At 35.5% G+C, this 23,101-nt stretch overlaps 1 long non-coding RNA gene and 1 pseudogene across 1 annotated transcript in view; both read left to right on the top strand.

The window, feature by feature from the left end:
- Gm30216 overlaps nucleotides 1–7,971 on the top strand; it is a 180,771-nt gene extending 172,800 nt beyond the window's left edge. Inside the window, exons 2-3 of the long non-coding RNA XR_874946.1 lie at nucleotides 5,902–6,048; nucleotides 7,844–7,971. This is a non-coding gene — a long non-coding RNA (predicted gene, 30216). The remainder of the gene's footprint in view (nucleotides 1–5,901; nucleotides 6,049–7,843) is intronic.
- Nucleotides 21,589–22,586, top strand: Gm18977 (predicted gene, 18977; annotated as a pseudogene).

A 23,101-nucleotide genomic window follows, 5' to 3' on the forward strand; every position in this document is an offset into this window, starting at 1 on the left:
AAAGTTCAAGTAACTTATAAAGACATGCCTATCAGAATTATAACAGATTTTTCACCAGAGACTATGAAAGCCAGAAGATCCTGGGCAGATGTTATACAGACACTAAGAGAACACAAATGCCAGGCCAGGCTACTATACACAGCCAAACGTACAATTACTGTAGATGGAGAAACCAAAGTATTCCACGACCAAACCAAATTCACATATTATCTTTCCAAGAAACCAGCACTTCAAAGGATAATAACAGAAACAAACCAATAGAAGGACAGAAACCATGTCCTAGAAAAAACAAGAAAGTAATCCTTCAACTAACCTAAAAGAAGACAGCCACATGAACAGAATGCCAATGTTAACAACAAAATAATAGGAAGCAACAATTACTTTTCCTTAATATCTTTTAATATCAATGGACTCAACTCCCCAATAAAAAGACATAGACTAACAGACTGGCTACACAAAAAGGACCCAACATTTTGCTGCTTACAGGAAACCCATCTCAGGTAAAAAGACAGACACTACCTCAGAATGAAAGGCTGGAAAACAATTTTCAAAGCAAATATCTGAAACAAGCTGGAGTAGCCATTCTAATATCTAATAATATCAACTTACAACCCAAAGTCATCAAAAAAAAAAAAAAAAAAGACAAGAAGGGCCACTTCATACTCATCAAAAGTAAAATCTTCCAAGAGGAACTCTAAATTCTGAATATCTATGCTCCAAATACAAGGGGAGCCACATTAAAAAAAAAAAAAAAAAACAACAACAACAACAAAAAAAAACTTTAGTGAAGCTCAAAGCACACATTGCACCTAACACAACAATAGTGGGAGACTTCAACACACCACTTTCACCAATGGACAGATCCTGGAAATAGAAACTAAACATGGACACGTTGAAACTAACAGAAGTTATGAAACAAATGGATGTAGCAGATATCTACAGAACATTTTATCCTAAAACAAAAGTATATACCTTCTTCTCAGCACCTCATGGTACCTTCTACAAAATTGACCACAGAATTGGTCACAAAACAAGCCTCAACTGATACAAAAATATTGAAATTGTCCCATGCATCCTATCATATCACCATGGATTAAGATTGATCTTCAATAAAAAAATAAATAATAGAAATCCAACATTCATGTGGAAATTGAACAACACTCTTCACAATGATACCTTGGTCAAGGAAGGAATAAAGAAAGAAATTTAGGACTTTTTAGAGTTTAATGAAAATGAAGCCACAATATACCCAAACTTATGGGGCACAATGAAAGCATTTCTAACAGGAAAACTCATAGCTCTGAGTGCCTCCAAAAAGAAACTAGAGAGAGCACACACTAGCATCTTGACAACACACCTAAAAGCTCTAGAACAAAAGGAAGCAAATTCACCCAAGAGGAGTAGAAGGCAGCAGATAATCCAACTCAGGGGCAAAATAAACCAAGTGGAAACAAGAACTATTCAAAGAATCAACCAAATGAGGAGATGGTTCTTTGAGAAATTCAACAAGATAGATAAACCCTTAGCCAGTCTCACTAGAGGGCAAAGAGACAGCATCCTCATTCACAAAATCATAAATTAATAGGGAGACATAAGAACAGATCCTGAAGAAATCCAAAACACCATCAGATCCTTCTACAGAAGGCTATACTCTACAAAACTGGAGAACGTGGATGAAAAGGACAAGTTTTTAGACAGATACCAGGTACCAAAGTTAAATCAAGATCAGGTTAATTATCAGGTTAATTATCTAAACAGTCCTATATCAAAAATTCAGGTGACAGCAGTAGACAGTAGACAGTAGATGGATATAAAATTAACTCAAACAAGTCAATGGCCTTTCTGTACACAAAGGATAAACAGGCTGAGAAAGAAATTAGGGAAGCAACACCCTTCTCAATAGTAATAAATATTATAAAATACCTAGTCATGACTCTAACTAAGGAAGTGAAAGATCTGTATGATAAGAACTTCAAGTCTATGAAGAAAGAAATTAAAGAAGATCTCAGAAGATGGAAAGAAGATGCTCATGGATTGGCAGGATTAATATAGTAAAAATGGTTATCTTGCCAAAAGCAATCTGCAGATTCAATGCAATCCTCATCAAAATTCCAACTCAATTCTTCAACTAATTAGAAAGGGCAATCTGCAAATTCATCTGGAATAACAAAAAACTTAGGATAGCAAAAACTCTTCTCAAGGATAAAAAAAACCTCCAGTGGAATCACCATGCCTGACCTCAAGCTGTACTACGGAGCAATTGTGATAAAAACTGCATGGTACTGGTATAGCTACAAGCAAGTACACCAATGGAATAGAACTGAAGACCAAGAAATGAACCCACACACCTATGGTCACTTGATTTTGACGAGGGTGCAAAAATCATCCAGTGGAAAAAAGACAGCATTTTCATCAAATGGTGCTGGCAAAACTGGCTGTTATCATGTAGAAGAATGGGAATTTATCCATTCCTATCTCCTTGTACTAAGGTCAAATCTAAGTGGATTAAGAAACTCTACATAAAACCAGAGACACTAAAACATATAGAGGAGAAAGTAGGGGAAACCCTCGAAGATATGGGTACAAGGTAAATTTCCTGAATAGAACAGGAATGGCTTGTGCTATAAGTTTGAGAATTGACAAATGAAACCTCATAAAATTGCGAAGCTCCTGCAAGGCAAAAGACACCATCAATAACATAAAAAGGCCACCAACAGATTGGGAAAGGATCTTTACCTATCCTAAATCAGATAGTGGACTAATATCCAATAAATATAAGGAACTCAAGAAGGTGGACTCCAGAAAATCAAATAACCCCAATTAAAAAATGGGGCTCAGAGCTGAACAAAGAATTCTCACCTGAGGAATACCAAATGGCAGAGAAGCACCTGAAAAAATGTTCAACATCCTTAATCATCAGGGAAATGCAAATCAAAACAACCCTGAGATTCCATCTCACCTCAGTCAGAACGGCTAAGATCAAAAATTCAGGTGACAGCAGATGCTGGGGAGGATGTGGAGAAAGAGGAATACTCATCCATTGTTGGTGGGATTGCAAGCTTGTACAACCACTCTGGCAATCAGTTTGGCAGTTCCTCAGAAAACTGGATATAGTTCTACAGGAGGATCCCACAATACCTCTCCTGGACATATATCCAGAAGATGTTCCAACTGGTAAGGACACATGCTACACTGTGTTCATAGCAGCCTTATTTATAATAGCCTGAAGCTGGAAAAAACCCAGATGCCCCTCAACAGAGGAATGGATACAGAAAACGTGGTACATTTACATAATAGAGTACTAATCGGTTATTTAAAAGAATGAATTTATGAAAATCCTAGGCAAGTGAATGAACCTGAAGGGCATCATCCTGTGTGAGGTAATCCAATCACAAAAGAACTCACACAATATGTATTCACTGATAAGTGGATATTACCCCAGAAACTTAGAATATCCAACATATAAGATACAATTTGCTAAACACATGAAACTCAAGAAGAACGAAGACCAAAGTATGGACACTTTGCCCCTTCTTAGAACTGGGAACAAAACACCAATGGAAGGAGTTACTGAGACACAGTTTGGAGCTGAGGCAAAAGCATGGACCATCTAGAGACTGCCATATCCGGGGATCCATCCCATAATCAGCCTCTAAACGATGACACCATTGCATACACTAGCAAGATTTTGCTGAAACGACCCAGATATAGCTGTCTCTTGTGAGACTATGCCGGGGTCTAGCAAACACAGAAGTGGATGCTCACAGTCAGCTATTGGATGGATCACAGGACCCCCAATTGAGGAGCTAGAGAAAGTACCCAAGGAGCTAAAGGGATCTGCAACCCTATAGGTGGAACACAATATTAACTACCCAGCACCCCCTAGAGCTTGTGTCTCTATCTGCATATGTATCAGAAGATGGCCTAATTGGCCATCAGTGGAAAGAGAGGCCCATTAGTTGTGCAAACTTTATCTGCCTCAGTACAGGGGAATGCCAGGGCCAAGAAGTGGGAATAGGTGGGTGGGGGGCTGGGTGGTGGAGCAGGTGGGGGACTTTTGGGATAGCATTGGAAATGTAAATATAATAAATACCTAATTAAAAAAATAAACAAAAATCAAAAAGAAAAACAACCTCAAAAAACAAACAAAAAATTACAATTTAAAACAAAAATTGCATAGTTGTTTCTATATAAGTCTATCACTTAAGAATTGTTAAGATTTTATTTATAACTTTTAAATTCAATCATATTTTTCTTTTTTCTTTGACACTCTATGGAGGTTCTCCAGGAAAAAAATGTGTTTGCTATAATTGTTTGTAATAGACTTTATGCAGAAATAAAATCATAAATGAAAGACTTGATTTCTTAGCATAGAATCAAAGACCTATAATTCAAGCCATCAAGAGAGAGAAAAAACTTAATGAAAGTTCATATAATATATTCTGATAACAGTTTTCCTTCTCCATCTCCTTCAAGATCTCCCACCTATCTCCCAACCCATACCCATATACACACCCATACATACATACACATACACACACAACACACACACACACACACACACACAGAGACACACATACATCATTAAGATACAGAATCAGAAAATGTCAAAGACTTACAGGAAGAGCCAACGAGCCCAAAACAAACAAACAAACACCACAAAAACAAAATCACCATTGAATTCATTTGTGTTGGACATAAACTATTGGGAATATGTCCTACCCACTCTGCTTACACTGGGAAAACATATGAACAAAACATGAAACAATTTTTTTTCTTTTTTTTTTTTTTTACTTTGCAATTACTTGTCAATTGGAAATAGGGTCTTAGTGATCGATGGAATCTCCTCTCTACTTCTCTCTGTCAGTGCTGGGCGACCATCTTGCTTGGCTCTGTATGGTGTCTGTGCTTGTGGCACCTGACTCTCAGTTCCCATGTGTGACAGTGCTGTTTTTTTTTTTTTTTTTTTTTTTTTTTTCTGGAAGACACTGATTCCTTAGAGCCATTCATCCTCTCCAGCTCCTCCAATCTCTGTAGCTCTGCTGCCTGACAGCTGCCTGAGCAGTTATGGTCTGGCTTGATGATAATACCCCATGTAGTATGATGTAAAATAAAAAGTCTCTCACTTTATACACATCCTCCAATCGTGGCTCTCTCTCTATGGATACAGAAGAATAATAAACAACAAAAAGTGCAAGTTCAAGTCCTGCCTGCATTATATAAGGAGACCTTGTCTCAAAGCAAAAGAAACAAAAATAAAATCAAGCTACATATCTATCATCTAATAAATTATGTTTCTTTTGACCAAATAAGAAAGACCCTTGATTTTCACCTTCATTATGATTTATACATCCCTATTATTGTTTTGAGGGTAATGCATGATTGTCTTTGACTAAAAAAGAGATGTCTACTCTTAATGCTTTTCTTGATCCAACGTCACTTTTATTTTCAATTTTGTTTTAGTCTTCTTGTTGATTTTACTACATATCTTATCATCTATTTCTAAAATCTAATCAATATATTTATTTCTTTTTGATAATTGTTATATATGCCCCATGCAAATGACCTCTGTAGTAGGTACACAAATAGAACTGATTCAAGGAACACTAAATAAAAAATAAAATCTAATGCTTACCAGATTTTGTTTTACTCTGAGTAATCAATGTCATCTTTGTTTATAGTGATTAGAACTTTTCTTGCTCTGCATAATACATCTCACTCTGTCTTGCTGGCAATTTAAAAAATGAGCATGGACTATATTAAGTATTCTATAGCTATGTGACTTCTATTTAAATTTACTATCTCTAAGGACAGAGCTCAGATGGCATTATCCTTTAACTGACAGCAAACTGAAAATGAACAGATTTTCTATTTCTAACTCTCTCCCTTTCTTTTTTCAAGCTCTTACTTCTGGAAGATGAAGATAGAACGAATTGGCCTGGCCCATAGACCTTTGGAGAATGATATTTGAGGAATTAAAAAGCCACGATCAATGTTTGAACCACTAGACTCCAAAAGATGGTGGAAGTCAAAGTATTAAATGAACAAGTAATATCAATGACCCAATTAGAAATATTTCTGAATATAATCTCTTTCTTAAAAATTAAGAACTATAATTTTACATTTTATTTATTTTTGTACCACCAATTAAGAAGAAGTGAAAAGTTTTTTATCCCTATTTGCAAGAGCTTTCTCTAGGGACATGGTTAACAGCAAAGAGCTTCTGGCCAGCTGGGTCAGCTCACAGCTAGAGGACTTAACCTGTTCCCCAGGAATGCTTTTAAAGAGAGAATACTGTTTTCATTATTTCTTCCTTGTCTGTACACTATGCACGGGAGTCAAGATACATAAAAGTAACTGCCAGTTTTGATCCTACTAAAAAATATGAAGAACCTTTATGGGTTAATAAATTCCTTCTTGGGTTACCACGTCTATTATAAGATTACTTTACATTTTTTTATTACATGTACTGTTCTGTTTCCTTTGTGGTTTTTCTCTCTATCTCTTTCATATGACTTATTGAGAAAAACATGAAAAACATTAATTATCAATCTTGTTTTCTGAAACTCCTCACTGCATTTCTCTGTATTTTTACCACCTAACTAATAGTTTTTTTTCTGACAATTATTCAATTATTTACATATGAGTTGCTTAAAATTAAACTTATAATTTTGTATGATTATAATTAGTGTTATTTAATAATAATGCTTGCTTTCAATTGATTTTGTAACTTTCATTATATGTTCTTTGCAACCTCACCTCCTTTATATTATTGTACACATTACTTGGCATCTTTAAAATCTGTCTATCAGCAGGGCAGTATTGGGAAATTTAATCCTAGTACTTAGGAATCAGAGCAAGGTTGATCTCTGAGTTCCAGGACAGTCCAGGCTACAGTGTGAGTTCCAGTGTAGCCAGAACTACACAGAGCAATCATATCCTGAACAAAGTAAAAACAGCGAAATATCAAACCAACCTCCCCAAGAAAATCCCCTGAAACCACAGAACAAAACCCAAAATCTGTCAAAAACACATACCTCCCCAATAATATGATGTCATATATTATCTTAATGCCATGTTAACACTTGTGCCAATGTATTACAGAAATTAGTTACATTTTAAATATACTTTTTGTATTTGTGTAAAATAGCTCATCAGTGGTATAACTTGATTATTGATGAAACCCAATTTGTAATGTTTTAAAAATATTTTCAAACCTTAGTAATATTTTAAATTAAAATATAATTTTAGTAATTTCCAGTAACTGTGAAGTTTATGAACTGCCTTGTCACATGATTAACTGTAAAGCAAAGTCATTGAGTAATTGAAGAAAGTTATTTTGGAACCAAACATGAATGAATTATTCTCCAGTGACATTTGGAACATAGCCTATACTTAAAGGTATACTTAAATTTATTTGTAAAATTATAACTTTCAGTTTCATTAAAGTCTAGCTTTTAAATGATTTAGTAGGGACCTAATCACGATAAATGTAGTTCACTTTCTGGGAACTAATATTACATTGTTCATTGAACACATTACAAAGTTTCTTATATTAGATGAAGTAATATCGACATTTTACCTTATATTTATTACTTAAATGAGATATTTAAATCATAAAATATAATGTAATAAGTATTTTATGTTAACCAACCCATATGCCAGACATTACTGTCAGTAGCAGCTGCGAAGGAATAATGGGTAAAATATTGTTTTGACCTCCAAAGAAGGGATTGAGAGTCATGCAGGAGATAAACACACATAAGTGACTACAACAGAAGAGCCTGTGATAAATAGTGCAATAGACTCTCGTATGAAAAATTACTTTTTTTCTCAAACACAGAGCCAGCAAAGGAGGAAAATTTATTTCATCCTGACATGAGACCCAGATTGTACCCAAGAACAAAGAAAACTGCCGAGTCTGATTCAAGAAATGCAACTCAGGGAATAATGGAAGAAACAAGAAATAGTGAGCGCTCTGAAGAACAGAAGTAACTGCAAGTTGAGCAAGCTTGAGTTTGAAGAGAAATTTGTAGTAAAAGCATGTCTCAGAATTTAATAAGATCTCAAAATAAAGACTCGTGGATCAAAATGTCAATATTTTGATATTGCTTGTGGTTTAAATATCTTTTCTTTTTGTTTCTTTTTTCTTTTCTTTTTAATTAGTTATTTTATTTACATTTCAATTGTTACCTTCTCCCTGGCTTTTCCTCCATGTGAACTCCCTGTCCCATTGCCCCACACCCTGCTTCTATGAGGTTGTTCCCATAACCATCCACCCTATTTCACCTCTCAGCCCTAGCATTCCCTTAAGATGGGGCATCAAAGTTAACAGGACCAAGGGTCTCCCCTTCCATTGATGCCAGGTAAGGCCATCCTCTGCTACAATGCATCTGGAGCCATGGGTCCCTCCATGTGTACCCTTTGGCTCATAGTTTAGTACCTGGGAGCTCTGGAGCATCTGGTTGGTTGATACTGTTGTTCTACCTATGGGGTTGCAAACTCCTTCAGCTCCTTCATTCCTTCCCCTAACTTCTCCACTGGGGTCCCTGTGCTCAGTCCAATGGTTGGCTGTGAGCATCCACATCTGTTGGTCAGGATCTGTCAGAGCTTCTCAGGAGATAGCTGCATCAGGCTCCTGTCAGCAAGTACTTCCTGGCATCAGCAATAGTGTCTGGATTTGGTGGCTGCTTATGGGATGGATTCCCAGATGGAGCAGTCTCTGGATGGCCTTTCCCTCTGTCTTTACTCCATTCTTTGTCCCTGTATTTCCTTTAGACAGAAGCAACTCTGGGTTAATATTTTTAAGATGGGTGTGTGTTCCCCTCTGTCAACAGGGGCCTTTGCCTAACCTCTGGATATGGTGTTGACAGGTTCTCTCTCTTCTTTGTTTTGGCATTTCAGCTAATGTCATCCAATTTGGGTTCTAAGAGCATCTTGCTTTCCTGGCATCTAGGACGTTCTGGTAGCTACCACCAAGTCACCATCCCCGACTGCTACATGCCTCTGTTCAATTTCCTGACCCTCTGTATATCATCCCAGTTTCCTTCCACACCTGATCTTGCACCCCTTTTCCTTTCCCCTCCTTTCTACCTCCTAGATTCCTCCCTCCATCTATCTCCCGTGATTATTTTGTTCCCCCTTCTAAGTAGGACTGAAGTGTCCATATTTTGGTCTTCCTTCTCCTTGAGCTTCATAAGGTCTGTGAGTTGTATCATGGGTATTTACAAGAACACTGCCCAATTGAATTGTCTTGTCAAATACTATCTTTGCTGTTCACTGGAACAAACCATTCATTGCACTTGCCATTTCCTACATTTGTATGATAGCTTTTAAGCTCATAAGAAATATAGGTCTTATTCTCTCATTTGGTTTCATAATACTTTCAGGAAGGGACCAGCTGGAAAAATTTGGACCATCTTATGAAGTAAAATGAGGCTGAAAATATTGGTACATTAACAGTACAAAACAAGTTCTCAAAAGGTAGATGATGACAGTTCCAAGAATGTTAAATCTCAGGAGATTATGAGAGTTATATAATAGATTTTGTATATAAAGTATAGTCAATGATTTTTAAAATTGTGCTGATGTTTTCATTCAGTGGATATAAAAATCTGTTAGTGTTTAATATTAAATAGATCTGATTCTTTAAAAACAAATCTGGTATAGGCCCTTTAATTGAGAGGGAAGAAAGGTTGGGTTAGATATTGAGGGAAACACTAAAGGTACAAAATTGTCTTAGTGTGGGATAAGATTATACTGAAGAGACATATTAGATCTCTAGGCAGTGCTGAGTTCCTATGTGCAGTCTGTGCTCATGAATTTTAAGTGAAACCAGTAGGGAAGAAAATCAAACTTTGCCTTGGGTTTGATTTTGCTCTGTCAGAGACAATTTTATTTCATTTTCCTAATGCTTCCACAGGAAAAAGTGAGGCAAAATGTCCCCATGTGAGAACATATTCAATACGATATGTTCACTTACAGATTAAGTAAGCAAATTCGTATACTAACTATTTCATATTTCAAACTATATTTCCTATGAAAAATGATCTTTACAACTTTTATGGTCATTGCGAGCCACATAGTTAAGGATTGAATTCAGAGGCTATTAAACATGCATTTTAGATGCAAAATTCTGTTTTGTGATTCTGAATTATGAACTTTAATTTCTTGATTTAAATATGGAAATACAAGTTACAACTCTATTAGATGAGGAGCCTTGAGAGGGCTATAACCTTGTTGGCATAATCACTCTGCTGTTGTTATAAAATTGTTCCTTTCAGAAAGAGAAGGCTAAAAAATGTTTACATTTCAGTAATACTGAAAATAAAGTAATTTCATGAAAGCTTACATTTAAAAAAATGGTGTGATAAATGCATAATTTTGCACTCCATTGCCAACTATGGTAAATGGAGACAGACTTCTCAGTTCCTCTTTTCACAGTGATTCCAAAGTAGAAATAACCTAAAGGGTCTTTGTGTGAAAACAAGATGGTCTTGCTCTCAAGGACACAATGTTCCAAGTTGGGGACAGGAAGCAAGATAAACTCCTGTTATTGTGTGTCCTACTTTTATTCTGCTTCCAAATTTGTTGTTACATTTTTGTCAGCAGTGGCACCATGTGAGCCTCGGGGACTGTCTATGAACCTACAGAAGGGAAAGCAACACAACTTACAGACTCCTGGGCTTTTCCTTTATGATACTTATTAATGTCCACATGTGTAAATGCTTTGTTTTATTTTGCTTTGTTTTAATTGTCTCTGATCACAGCCTTGTTACCTACAAATTCTTCCAGCAGACTATTGAGGGGCCATGGCTCTTGCCTTCCAATTTCTGTTTTCAGAAATTGGATTCCTCATTATTCATTTTTTTTAATTTCAAAAGATATAAAATCATAACTTCAAATTTGAATTGAATATATTCATTATGCACAATATTTACATTTATAATGATATTTTCCAAGATATACATCATCCATTTTGACCATTTTCTCATGTTCCTTCTTTGAATATTTCTAGGTACTCCCAACTCTCTTCTTTCTCATTCAGTCTGTACTGGATGTTGGTAATAGTAGATATTTTCTATACTTGCCTCCTGTTAATCATTTCCCTAAAATGGCTTTTTCTGGTGAAATTTTAAAAAATGATTAACATTAATATAATTGATATTTTACATCCATAATATTCTACATTGTCTAAGAATTGCTAATTTAATTCTACTGTTTATCTCACCAAGCAAAATGCTTCAGAAAGATTACACAGTGAAATCATAAAAGATATTAAGATATTAAGAATTCAGTGGCTTAATTCAAATAATGAAATGACTAATGAGAGGGAAATATAAGTTACATAAGCAAATATTTGTGGTTGTGGTATGCACACATTGGCAAGTGGTGACAGATGAGTAACTCTTTGAATAAGAAAATAGTTGATTATCAAGGTAACACACTTTCTAAAATTGGAAATAAAACCCAAATACTAGAAAATCTCAAGTACTCACTTAATGCTCTTAATGGGATTATAATAAGATCATCTCTAGAAATACGTGTAGCATAACATAAACCTAGTAGTACCTAGTTCTTCCTCACAGACCCATGTTCCCATAAATGAGACTCAGAGTCAAAATGTATTTACAAATACCTTGGACATATATCTAGGATCTTTTCTGACTATCATATAACTAAAAATATCATATATGTTTCTTATCTACATTCTGCTATGAATCTAGTTGTCTGTGCTCAGGTACCATGCATTCAACTCATCACATATTCTCACCAAATCTCCTACCTGGTCTATCCCACAATTCCTTCTTTCCTTGGATGTCCCACCTTCTACTTCTTGTCTAAGCAGCAGGCTTTTTAACTGAAAGGCGATGCATCCATACAATATACAAGCTATTATCTCTACAGTATACAGAAATCAAGAACAGAGTATGGACTTTGTGGATAATAGATAAGTGTACACAGCCATTGTGGTGTGTCAGACATGATTAATGAATATCAATAATAAGCATATTCAATCTGTTTATATGATTCCTGGATTTCTGACAAACTGCCATATTGATTTACAAAGTGTCTGTAGGACTTTGCAATTCTACCAGCAATGGAGGGTTGTTCCGCTTGCTTAATGTCTTCACCAACAGAAGCTGTCTTTTCTGTTTTTAATCTTAACCATTCTGACAAGTGTAAGAATGAATCTCAGAAACATTTTGATTTACATTTTTCTGATGTAAATGATGGCTAAGAATGTTGAATATTTTCTTAATGGTTTCTCAGCCATTTGGCATTCCTCTGTTGATAGTTTTCTATTTTATATAATTATCCCATTTTTAAATTGATGTAATTGGATTGCGAGTTTTTTTTAGTTCTTTATATGTTTCAGATAGTGGCCAACCTTTCTCAGAGACAGTTAGTGAAAAATCTTTTCAATTGTGTAGGTTGCTATTTTGTCCGATTGGTGGCATCCTTTGCCTTAAGCTCTGCAGTTTTATGAGGTTTCATTTATTGATTGTCAATCTTAGTGTCTGAGTTATTGGTATTTTGTTCAGGAAGTTGTCTCCAATTGCAATTTGTTCAAGACAATTATCAATTGTCACTTCTCTCAGATTTAGTGCATCTAATTTTATCATTTTATGGTCTTTTATCCACTTGACCTTGAGTTTTGTACAGGGTGATTAGATATGAAACTATTTGTTTTTTTTTTTAAATTAGGTATATTCCTCCTTTATATTTTCAATGCTATGCCAAAAGTCCCCCATACCCACCCCCCCAATCCCCTACCCACCCACTCACCCTTTTTGACCCTGGGGTTCCCCTGTACTGGGGCATATAAAGTTTGCAAGACCAATGGGCCTCTCTTTGCAGTGATGGCCAACTAGGCCATCTTTTGATACATATGCAGCTAGAGATAAGAGCTCTGGGGTACTAGTTAGTTCATAATGTTGTTCCACCTATAGGGTTGCAGTTCCCTTTAGCTCCTTGGGTAATTTCTCTAGCTCCTCCATTGGGGGCCGTGTGACCCATCCAATAGCTGACTGTGATCATCCACTTCTGTGTTTGCTAGGCCCCGGCATAGTCTCACAAGAGACAGCTATATCTGGGTCCTTTCAGCAAAATCTTGCTAGTGTATGCAATAGTGTCAGCGTTTGGAAGCTGATTATGGGATGGGTCCGTGCATATGGCAATCACTAGATGGTCCATCCTTTCGTCACAGCTCCAATTTTTGTCTCTGTAACTCCTTCCATGGGTATTTTGTTCCCATTTCTAAGAAGGGGAAAAGTGTCCACACTTTGGTCTTCGTTCTTCTTGAATTTCATGCGTTTAGCAAACTGTATCTTATATCTTGGGTATCCTAAGTTTCTGGGCTAATATCCACTTATCAGTGAGTACATATTGTGCGAGTTCCTTTGTGATTGGGTTACCTCAATCAGGATGATGCCCTCCAGGTCCATCCATTTGCCTAGGAATTTCATAAACAGAAGACTGCCTTCCAGGTAGCTAACAGGGGGAAATCAAAGCCTAATCCACCAGCAGTAACATGCTTCTTCCAACAAGGCCAAACCTCCTCATAGTGCCACTCTCTGGGCCGAGAACATTCAAACCACCACATGTGTATACGTGTGAGTGCATGGATATGAGTTACACATATGTGCAAATGAACATATGTGTACTTATATGTGGATGTCAAAGGTCAACTTTAGTTGTTCTGCATATATATTTTTGTGACGGGGTGTCTTTCAAGTTTGGAGTTAGGTGACTAGTCTTGATTAGACCACCAACAAGCTGCATATCCACCTGACTGCATCTTTCTTCCTAGTGCTGGAAATATCAATATATACCACTGCAGTCGTTAACAGATTCTAGGAATCAAACTCAGTTCCTCATGAATGTGCAACAAACATATACTGAATCCAATGTGCTTCCAAACCTTAATATAGACATTTCCATTATGTTAATTCTACTGACCATGAACAAAAGAACACTTTAATGTTCCAGTGACTTTCACTTTTTTTTAAAAATTAATTGGACAGATACTTCAATCACTTATTTAGTTCATTAGTAAGTACTGAGTCTTTTCTAAAGTTGTAAATGAGGTAACTTTTAACATTTGTTCCTTATTTGTTTTTTTTTTATTTAAAATATATACATATTTTGTCTGTTTCTAAATTCATTTGTAGAGAAAAGGTTTTAAACACACAAGTTTGCAGAAATGAAAGGAGGCTTGAAAATGATCTCAAACGTTTCCCTCCATCTCTTTCCACCATATTTATTCATTTATTCATTCATTCATTCACTCATTCATTCATTTATTTTTGTTTCTATGTATGTATGTATTTGGGGGAAGGGTTCTCACAAAATCTGGAAAGTCTTCACAAATTCAGCAATGTAGGCTGGCCATTGGACCTCCAAGCTGGAGTTAGTATGATTTCCACAATAGGCTCAGTTTTTAAGTGGATGCTGTGGAACAAATTCAGGTCCTCAGAGTTCTTCAGCAAGCACTGAACACACTGAAAAAAATCTCAGCAAACTAAGTACTCAGTTTTCATTCATTTACATATTTATATGTCTTGAGACAGGATTTCAAATATGTATCCCTGGCTGGTATAGGATTTACTTTGTAGACCATGCTGGCCTCAAATTCATAGGTATGCCTGCCTTTGTATTGCGAATGGTGAGATTTGCAGCTTATGTCAAAAGACTAACAGCACCCAGTATTTATGTTTATTCTTTATGCTTCGACTTTAGAGAAATTATGTGTGTATATAATATATACATATATACATATGTTTTCTTTTCTCTTAATTATAGGTGATTTTAATTAACTATGGGTATTATTTTACTTCCTTCTTTTCTACTCTTATTTCATTTTATTTCTTTAACCTCTCTTATGTGATAGCTAACTCTTTTATTATTATTTTTTATTCGACACTTTCTTTATTTACATTTCGAATGTTATACCTGATCCTGGTTTCCCCTCTGAAAACCCCCTGTCTTCCCCTTCCCCTGCTCACAAACCCACCCATTCCCACTTCCTGGCCCTGGTATTCCCCTACACTGGGCCATATACCCTTCACAAGACAAAGGGCCTCTCCTCTCACTGAAATCCCACAAGGCCATCCTCTGCAACATTTGTTGCTGGAGACATTAGTCCCTCCATGTGTAGTAATTGGTTGGTGGTTTAGTCCCTAGGAGCTCTGAGGGATACTGTTTGGTTCATAATTTTGTTCCTCCTATGGGGCTACAAACCTCTTGCTCCTTGGGTCCTTTAACTCCTTAATTGGGGACCCTGTGCTCAGTCCAAAGGTTGGCTGAGAGCATCCACCTCTGTATTTGTCAGGACTGATAGAGCCTCTCAGGAGACAGCTATATCAGGCTTCTGTCAGCAAGCACTTATTGGCATCCACAACAGTATCTGGGATTGGTGACTAAATATGGGATGGATCCCCAGGTGGGGCAGTTTCTGTATGGCATTTTGTTCACACTTTGTTTCTTTTTCTCTTTCCATGGGTATTTTGTTCCCTCTTCTAAGAGGAGGAACCAAAGTATCCACACTTTGGTCTTCCTTGTTCTTGAGCTTAATGTAGTCTATGAATTGTGTCTTGGGTATGTTGAGCTTCTGGGTTAATATCCACTTATCAGTGAGTGCATATCATGTGTGTTCTTTGTGATTGGGTTACCTCACTCAGGATGATATTTTCTAGTTTTATGCATTTTCCTAAGAACTTAATGAATTCATTATTTTTAATAGCCGAGTAGTACTTCATTGTGTAAATGTACATTTTCTGCATCCATTCCTCCATTGAGGGACATCTGGGTTCTTTCCGGCTTCTGGCTATTATAAATAAGGCTGCTATGAACATAGTGTAACATGGGTCCTTATTTCATGTTGTAGCATCTACTGGGTATATTCCCAGGAGTGGCATTGCTGGGTGCTCAGATAACTAACTAACTCTTTTAGCACTGTATTGAATTAGAGTGGAGAAAATTACTAGATTGTTGTTTCTAATTTTGGTGGAAGTGTTTTGAGTTTTCTCCTTTGAGTACAATACAATTCATATGTTGGTCATAAATGGACTTTAATTTATAGAGCCATTTTCTCTTTCATCACGAAAATGTTAAATTTTGTCATTGATGGATCCTGTTTTGTCACTTCACTAGATACAATTATTCTAATTATAGTGTTTGCTTTAGATTCTAGCTATAATTTCTTTGTGTTCTTTTAATGAAAATACTGAATATTGATGCAGAGTTCAAAACTTTTATACAAAGAGACTATGCTTCTTTTTTTGCTGTTGTTTTGATGACTAACTACATAGAGATAATATATGCATGGTATAATTATATGCTGGAATTAGACACTTACATCTCTATCATTTATCATTGTTTACTTGGTTTCCATCCTTCTCATTTCATATGACTTTAAATGGTTATAGATATATCAGAATCGGTTAAAAATCAATGACAGTATACAGTGGCTGGTATCAATGCACAGGCATCAGCATTTTAGTTAAAATCCCTTTCCTCATGTCATCAAAATATATGGAAAACTCATCACCCTGGCAATAGCAAATGTTCAACATGTTCTGTTTTCATTGATTTACAGTTATGTACCTAAAGCATTTATTCCAAACAGTGAAATGATAAAACATGAAGAATTTTACTTCACAAACTAATGTCCCTGGAGGTTTAAAAGAGAAAGAAAATTTCTTGCAAAGAATGTAATTTCATTTTATATTTTCATAAACCCTCTTTAAATCTCCACCTGATATTTCTTTTGAATTTTCAAAGTATTTATTTATTGTGTGCATGTGTGTCTGTATATTGTGTAGATGTATATGTGGGGTATTTGTGTTTATGCATGTTTGTATATTTTTTGTATTTTTGTAGGTATGTGTATATACACCTTTGTAGGTATTGTGTTTTTGTGTGTGTGTGTTGTGGGAAGCGCCTGTGAGTGCCTTCCTATGGGCATGATTTTGAACATAGAAGGATAAGTTTCAGGAGTTCCATTTTATCCTTTCACCACATGAATTCTAGGAATTAACTAAGGGTTAACAGCAAGTACACTTTCAGCTGGACTTCCTCTTCAGCTCCCCAGAAAATTTTATGTGCCTAATCCATTGGCATCTGTGCTTGTTTCTTCACTCCTGGGGTGGTGGGCATCAATAACAACAAATATTAGTTTGTACAGACTTGTTTTTCCTTCATGTAATGTTTCATGTGAACAGCAATCAAACTGTTAAACAATCCTAAATAAAAACCAGAATAAACATTTACATGTATGCATATTACAACCATATATTTTGTTGCTTCAAAGCCAAGTCACTGTGTGTGGTGATATGTTTTGTCAAGGAATATAAGGATAGAATATAGTTCATGTATGCTGTTCACGGTTTTTAGTAGATACAAAATTGTGTAAGGCTCTTATCCATTACCATGCCTCATTTTTCTCCTTTATAATGCTAGAAATTAACAAGTTCCTCATACACTATGTAGACAAAATAAATGTGTTCATGGAAAACCCTCAAAGGCTCTCTTAAAGATTTATTTTTTACATAGTATGATTAACTAATTTAATGTCTTCTGATATTAAGCACTATAGGGCTATAAAATATGGCTTAATATTTCTTTCCAGCATAAGAATTTCTAGAAGAATTATTTGTGGGATGAGTTCTGCAGAATAAATGGACAGAATCCTGATAGGTGGGACATAGGATAGGTAATTCTAGAAAATACTGAGGATGCCTCAAAGTAGATTTGCAAGAATGTACCACATTTTGAAAATTGCAAACAAGTGTTATATAATTTACATTAAAGTTTTTATGTATAATTTCCTAAATGTTGTGCTAGGAAATATGTTCCAAGGTATATCATAACATACTGTTCCAGGTCAATTAGTTGACCACTTTATTATTTACCAACAAGCATACAATATTGCTAAGTTTTGTAGAATAAAATTCTATACTGCTATAAGTGGATATCAAGGACAATTTTATAAAAATATTTACTAGGAATATCATATGTAGTTGTACTGTAATGTAAAACTGAAAGGAAAGGACACCAACTGAGAGATGATTGGGAAGAGGAGTTAGCAGGAGGTGTCATGCTATGATCTCAATAGGAAAGGATTCCTTAATGTTTATGATATTTATAATGGTCCCAACTTAATGAAAATATTTTGAAAGCCATGGACAGTATGGACACTTCAGAGAGTAGAAGCTGGCTGGAGAATTAAGTCCCTAGGAATAGTCTCTGGGTCATTATAGCAATTATGGTTTTCAGTTCAAGTCTCTTTGGTTTATTTGTTTAGGACCAAGCAAATAAACTGTTACCAAATTGTCTCAGAAAATAAATTCAGACACTATATCATATCCTTTCTACTGGATGGAATTCTGAGCACTGAAACTCTACAGCAACACTAAACACTCCTCTATTTGGATATTTCTATTAGATAACTTAGTCACAGACACACACACACACACTCACACTCACACACACACACTCACACACACACACATACAAACAAGCACAAACACAGAGAGGGGGGTGTAAAGTAAAGCTGACCTTTAAAGAAATAGTAGAAAGAGTCACTGTTTTTCTCGTACCTTCAGGATAAGTCAAGAAATGAAGAAGAAAAATGTCGTGTATCATGAGCTAAGAAGAAGAAACTGAGAGTCTAAAGAATAAAAAAAAAAACATTCAAACACTCATAATATAAACCAGTGCTGTGAAAAGTTTATAAGACAAACAGATTACAGTTCAGCTTTATTTATGTTTTTTTGTTTTGTTTCGTTTTTTGTTTGTTTGTTTGTTTGTTTTAATTTGTGCCAGGGTTCCATTATGTAGTCTAGATTGGCTTCAAATTCAAATTGCTCCAGATTGAGACTTGCAAGTACAGGGACTATAGAAATAGGTCATCATACTTAGCTGATAGTCTGCATAGATATGAGCTCTTATGAGATGTGACCACTGGTATAATTTTTTTTTAACATTAGTACGTTTCATCAAAAAAAGTAAGTAAAGGCCGAGCAATGGTACTCTAGACAGTATTAAAACAAATAAACAAACCATAACAAAGCTGCTGTTCAGAACATGAAAGAGTGTTTTCAAGAGAGAAATTTGGGCAATAAATCTTATAGTGTCAGAGAAAGAATGTGCACATAAAAGACTAAAATCTAGCATCTGGGGAGAATTGAAAATACTTGGCACAATGAGACTCTTAGGCTCATAAACAGAAACTGGGCACAGAATACTGGGTGAGATTTTATGTCTTCCACTGAAGTGAAATAAAACAAGCTGATATGAGAATGTGCAAACAGGTAAGTGCAATTCAGAAATCTTAGCTACATATCATTTTTTCTTTGAAAAGTAAGTGAAAATAATTACAACAACAACAACAAACTTTACAAATATTTTAGTGGGTTTCCTAAAATGCATGGAATGAAACTATGCTGGTTTCTTACTGATTGTTAGTTTTTCTTTTCAATAAATATTTTATTGGATGAAATATCAGGTCAATGGGATTAAATGATATCAACTGTCTGAACAAATGGGGAATCTATTGACCAAGGAATAAAAATATGTTTTCAAGAATGAATTTATGAAGCCAGTCGTCTTTGGCTATAATAAAAGTGAAGATAAGTGAATAATTAACTGAATTAAAATGACTTTCATAAAAGCATTAAAAATTTCAAGGAGGACTGCCACCAGCATGCTCCAAACCAATGGCTGCATAAGCAAAACTCAGAGAATACATTTCCAGAAGATTTGCTTTCTGAGATGGCAAGGTCCATTATGCCACCATCAAGGTTTAGATGTAGCATAGTCCATAAAAAGGAATATGAAAAGTCCAAGCACATCAGGGTGATTATGTCTCCTAGTGGAGACTTCTTATTTAAAGCAACTGCAGACAAATTATTCACCATTTGCATGATCCACTCTTTCCAAAACTGTCCTGAAACCTAACAGATATAATGAGATAATTTTAGTGTAAGAACTGGAATATATTTGTAATTGGAAGGTGTAAACCAATTTTGGTTCTTAATGCATGAGCCACACTTAGCAAATTGTTGACCTCCTTTTCCTCCTGGCTTTATTTTTAAATTTATAGCAATAAGTATATTCGCAATTTATACTATTAGAATAGGTACATATTGCTTGAGAAAAATGCACCTGATATAGAACCGTTCACTATTATTGTTTGTGACTTCATTTATATATAATCATTATCATTACCAGTGATATACAGATATGGGTTCTTCATGCTAAATCAATACAACTGTTCAAAATCCCCAATAAAAATGATGCCATCCCCACTGTCTCATCTCTACTTTTCCCAAGAATTGTGAATTTTCTAAAATATGTTAACAGATGACCAAGGGAAATAAAATTTAATTAGTTGCTTTGGGAATTCACATTCCAAACACTGCTATTTTTTCTTCTTATAGAAAATTAAAGCAATTAATATATAGGATTATTTTATTGGATATATTCTCTAGTGTTTAATTATCAGTTTTGAAATCATGTCTGGATGTGTGTAGTGGAGAAATTTCTCCCCATGACCTTTCATATAAACAACTGAAACCAACGGCCTTAAGATGCAGAACAGGTTTTAAGAAATTTAGAATGTTCTAGGCTCTTTCCAGTTTTGCTATGCTTACTATAAGACTCTCACTTTCTTCTCAAGGTAAAAAAAAAAAAAAATCATTGTATGTATAGTAATGCAATTTAAATAACAAATAGCATTATGATATAACTTGCTGTAGCTTAAAACAGAACAAAAATAGAAAAAATATGTGGTTTCAGAAGATGGAAAAATGTCTTTGTGTTTAAGAAAGACACTCTTTCCTCTGAGTTTCAATGGTCAAAGCACTCTCTGCAAGCAAGATCTCCTTTTACAGGGAAGTTGCACAGATATCTGGCATTTGGACCCAGATATAGCTGTCTCTTATGAGACTATTCCAGGGCCTAGCAAACACAGAGGTGGATGCACACAGTCAGCTATTGGATGGATCACAGGGCCCCCAATGGAGGAGCTAGAGAAAGTAGCCAAGGAGCTAAAGGGGTTTGCAATGCTATAGGTGGAACAACAATATGAACTCACCAATTCCCCCCCACCCCCGCCCGCCCCCGGAGCTCCTGTCTCTAGCTGCATATGAATCAGAAGATGGCCTAGTCGGCCATCAGTGGAAAGAGAGGCCCATTGGTTGTGCAAACTTTATATGCCTCAGTACAGGGGAACGCCAGGGCCAAGAAGTGGGAGTGGGTGGGTGGGGGAGAGGGTGGCGGGCATGAGGGGGACTTATGGGATAGCATTGGAAATGTAAATGAAATAAATACTCAATAAAAAAAAAAGCAAGACACTTTTTTTAAAGGGACTGTGTTCAGATCCAGCCACCCATAGGGTTGTACACAACTACTTGTATCTCCAATTATAAAACATCATTATGGTCTGGATTCCATGGGCAACTTGTGCACATGGTGCTCATGAACACATGCAAACACATGCACATACACATATATAATAATAAATAAATATAATCAATACATAAATAAATATAAAAGGAAAGCATCAATGTCATACTTTAAAAAAGGTTACATATCTTCTGCTGCCATTTTAAATCTAGACCTATACAATGTTCCACCACAACTATGTGCCAGCACCCCCTTTGCCAATGGGTCTAAACCTATGCAGTACATTAATGGGTACAGCTACAAAGAGGAATTTCCATGATCAATGCTAGCAAGCATCAGCTAGATAATGGTAAACATGTTAATTGGAGGCTCATGCTGGATACAAGCAAGGGAAATATTGAATAATTGTCTTGTTTAGGAAAAATTGCAGATTGCAGAATTAAAAACAGACCCAGCCCCTGGAAGAACAAGAGGATTTGTATTTGTGCTTTTTAAAGACTTTGCTAGTATAGCTATAGTTTTGGACTAGAAAGAACACAAAGTGAATGGCTAATTAATAGATCAAAAATTGACCAAGGCTTTAAGAGGAAATAACCCTGTAAAAAGAATTTTGTGAGTGGATTTTTGAGTCCAGATACTTAAAAAGAAGAATTTAAAGGATACATTAGATCCTTTGGAGAGATAGAAAATAATGAGTTTCCTACAGATACATAAACACACAAAAGAAGAGGATTCTATTTTATCACATATATTGATGTGATACAGATACAAAGCCAGAGAAGTAATTACTAGAAAGCAGATTCCTTCAAATAGGTTCTAGAAAGTATAACGTCAAAGTTGTAAAACTCAAAGATGTTTACAAGCAGCAAAAGCAACTAGAAAACATGGAAAAAGTGGTATGGCAGATGTAAGAGCTGGTGCTAGGGGACATGGAAGAGTTCAAGGAAAAAACTAGAACAAAGGCTTTAATAACTATTATAATCAAGTAATGGAAATTGTAACAGAACCTATGGTAGTGATTAAAACTCTACTGTGTATGGCAGATATGGTTATGCAGGGTATGATGATGAGAACTATGGGTCTGAATAGAGATATGCATGCAGACTACAGTTTTCAACAAAGCACTTACAGCAATAAATGGGTGTGTTAATCACTAGAATACTTACCAGTCCTACTAGAGGAGGATGCTCAAAGAAAGCAGAAGATCAAAGACAACATCATACAGGACGACATTGAAGATTGCTTGATCTTCTGTTGACCTAAGATGATTACATGTCCTAAGATGTAAACATGTCCAAGTATGTATAGCTGGCTTTGATTTTACTTTGTCCTTTGCTACTGTGTTATGACTCAGTGTGGATTTGAGTTTATAGAATATTTTTATGTATGATTTCATGTTAAACCTAAATAAATGCTTTCTTATGTGAATACAATAATATTTAAAAAGCATTCCTTGAATAAAAAAAAATAATCACATTTTCTAAATGACCAATAGGACAACTGTATTCAATGACTAGTTTTATCTATTTCATTTTGCACAAATGATCACTAAATTTAAGAAGCAATATCAAAGTCCTAATCCCTGCCTCAGAGGAGGGATTATATTATTTTGGAATATAAAAATGGTCTTGTTAATACTAAAAGGTTGAATTTGCCTTTTCAGTAACTTTAAGATACAAAATTGTGAGCC

This window comes from Mus musculus, chromosome 14, assembly GCF_000001635.26.
Source record: "Mus musculus strain C57BL/6J chromosome 14, GRCm38.p6 C57BL/6J".
Taxonomy (NCBI): Eukaryota; Metazoa; Chordata; class Mammalia; order Rodentia; family Muridae; genus Mus; species Mus musculus.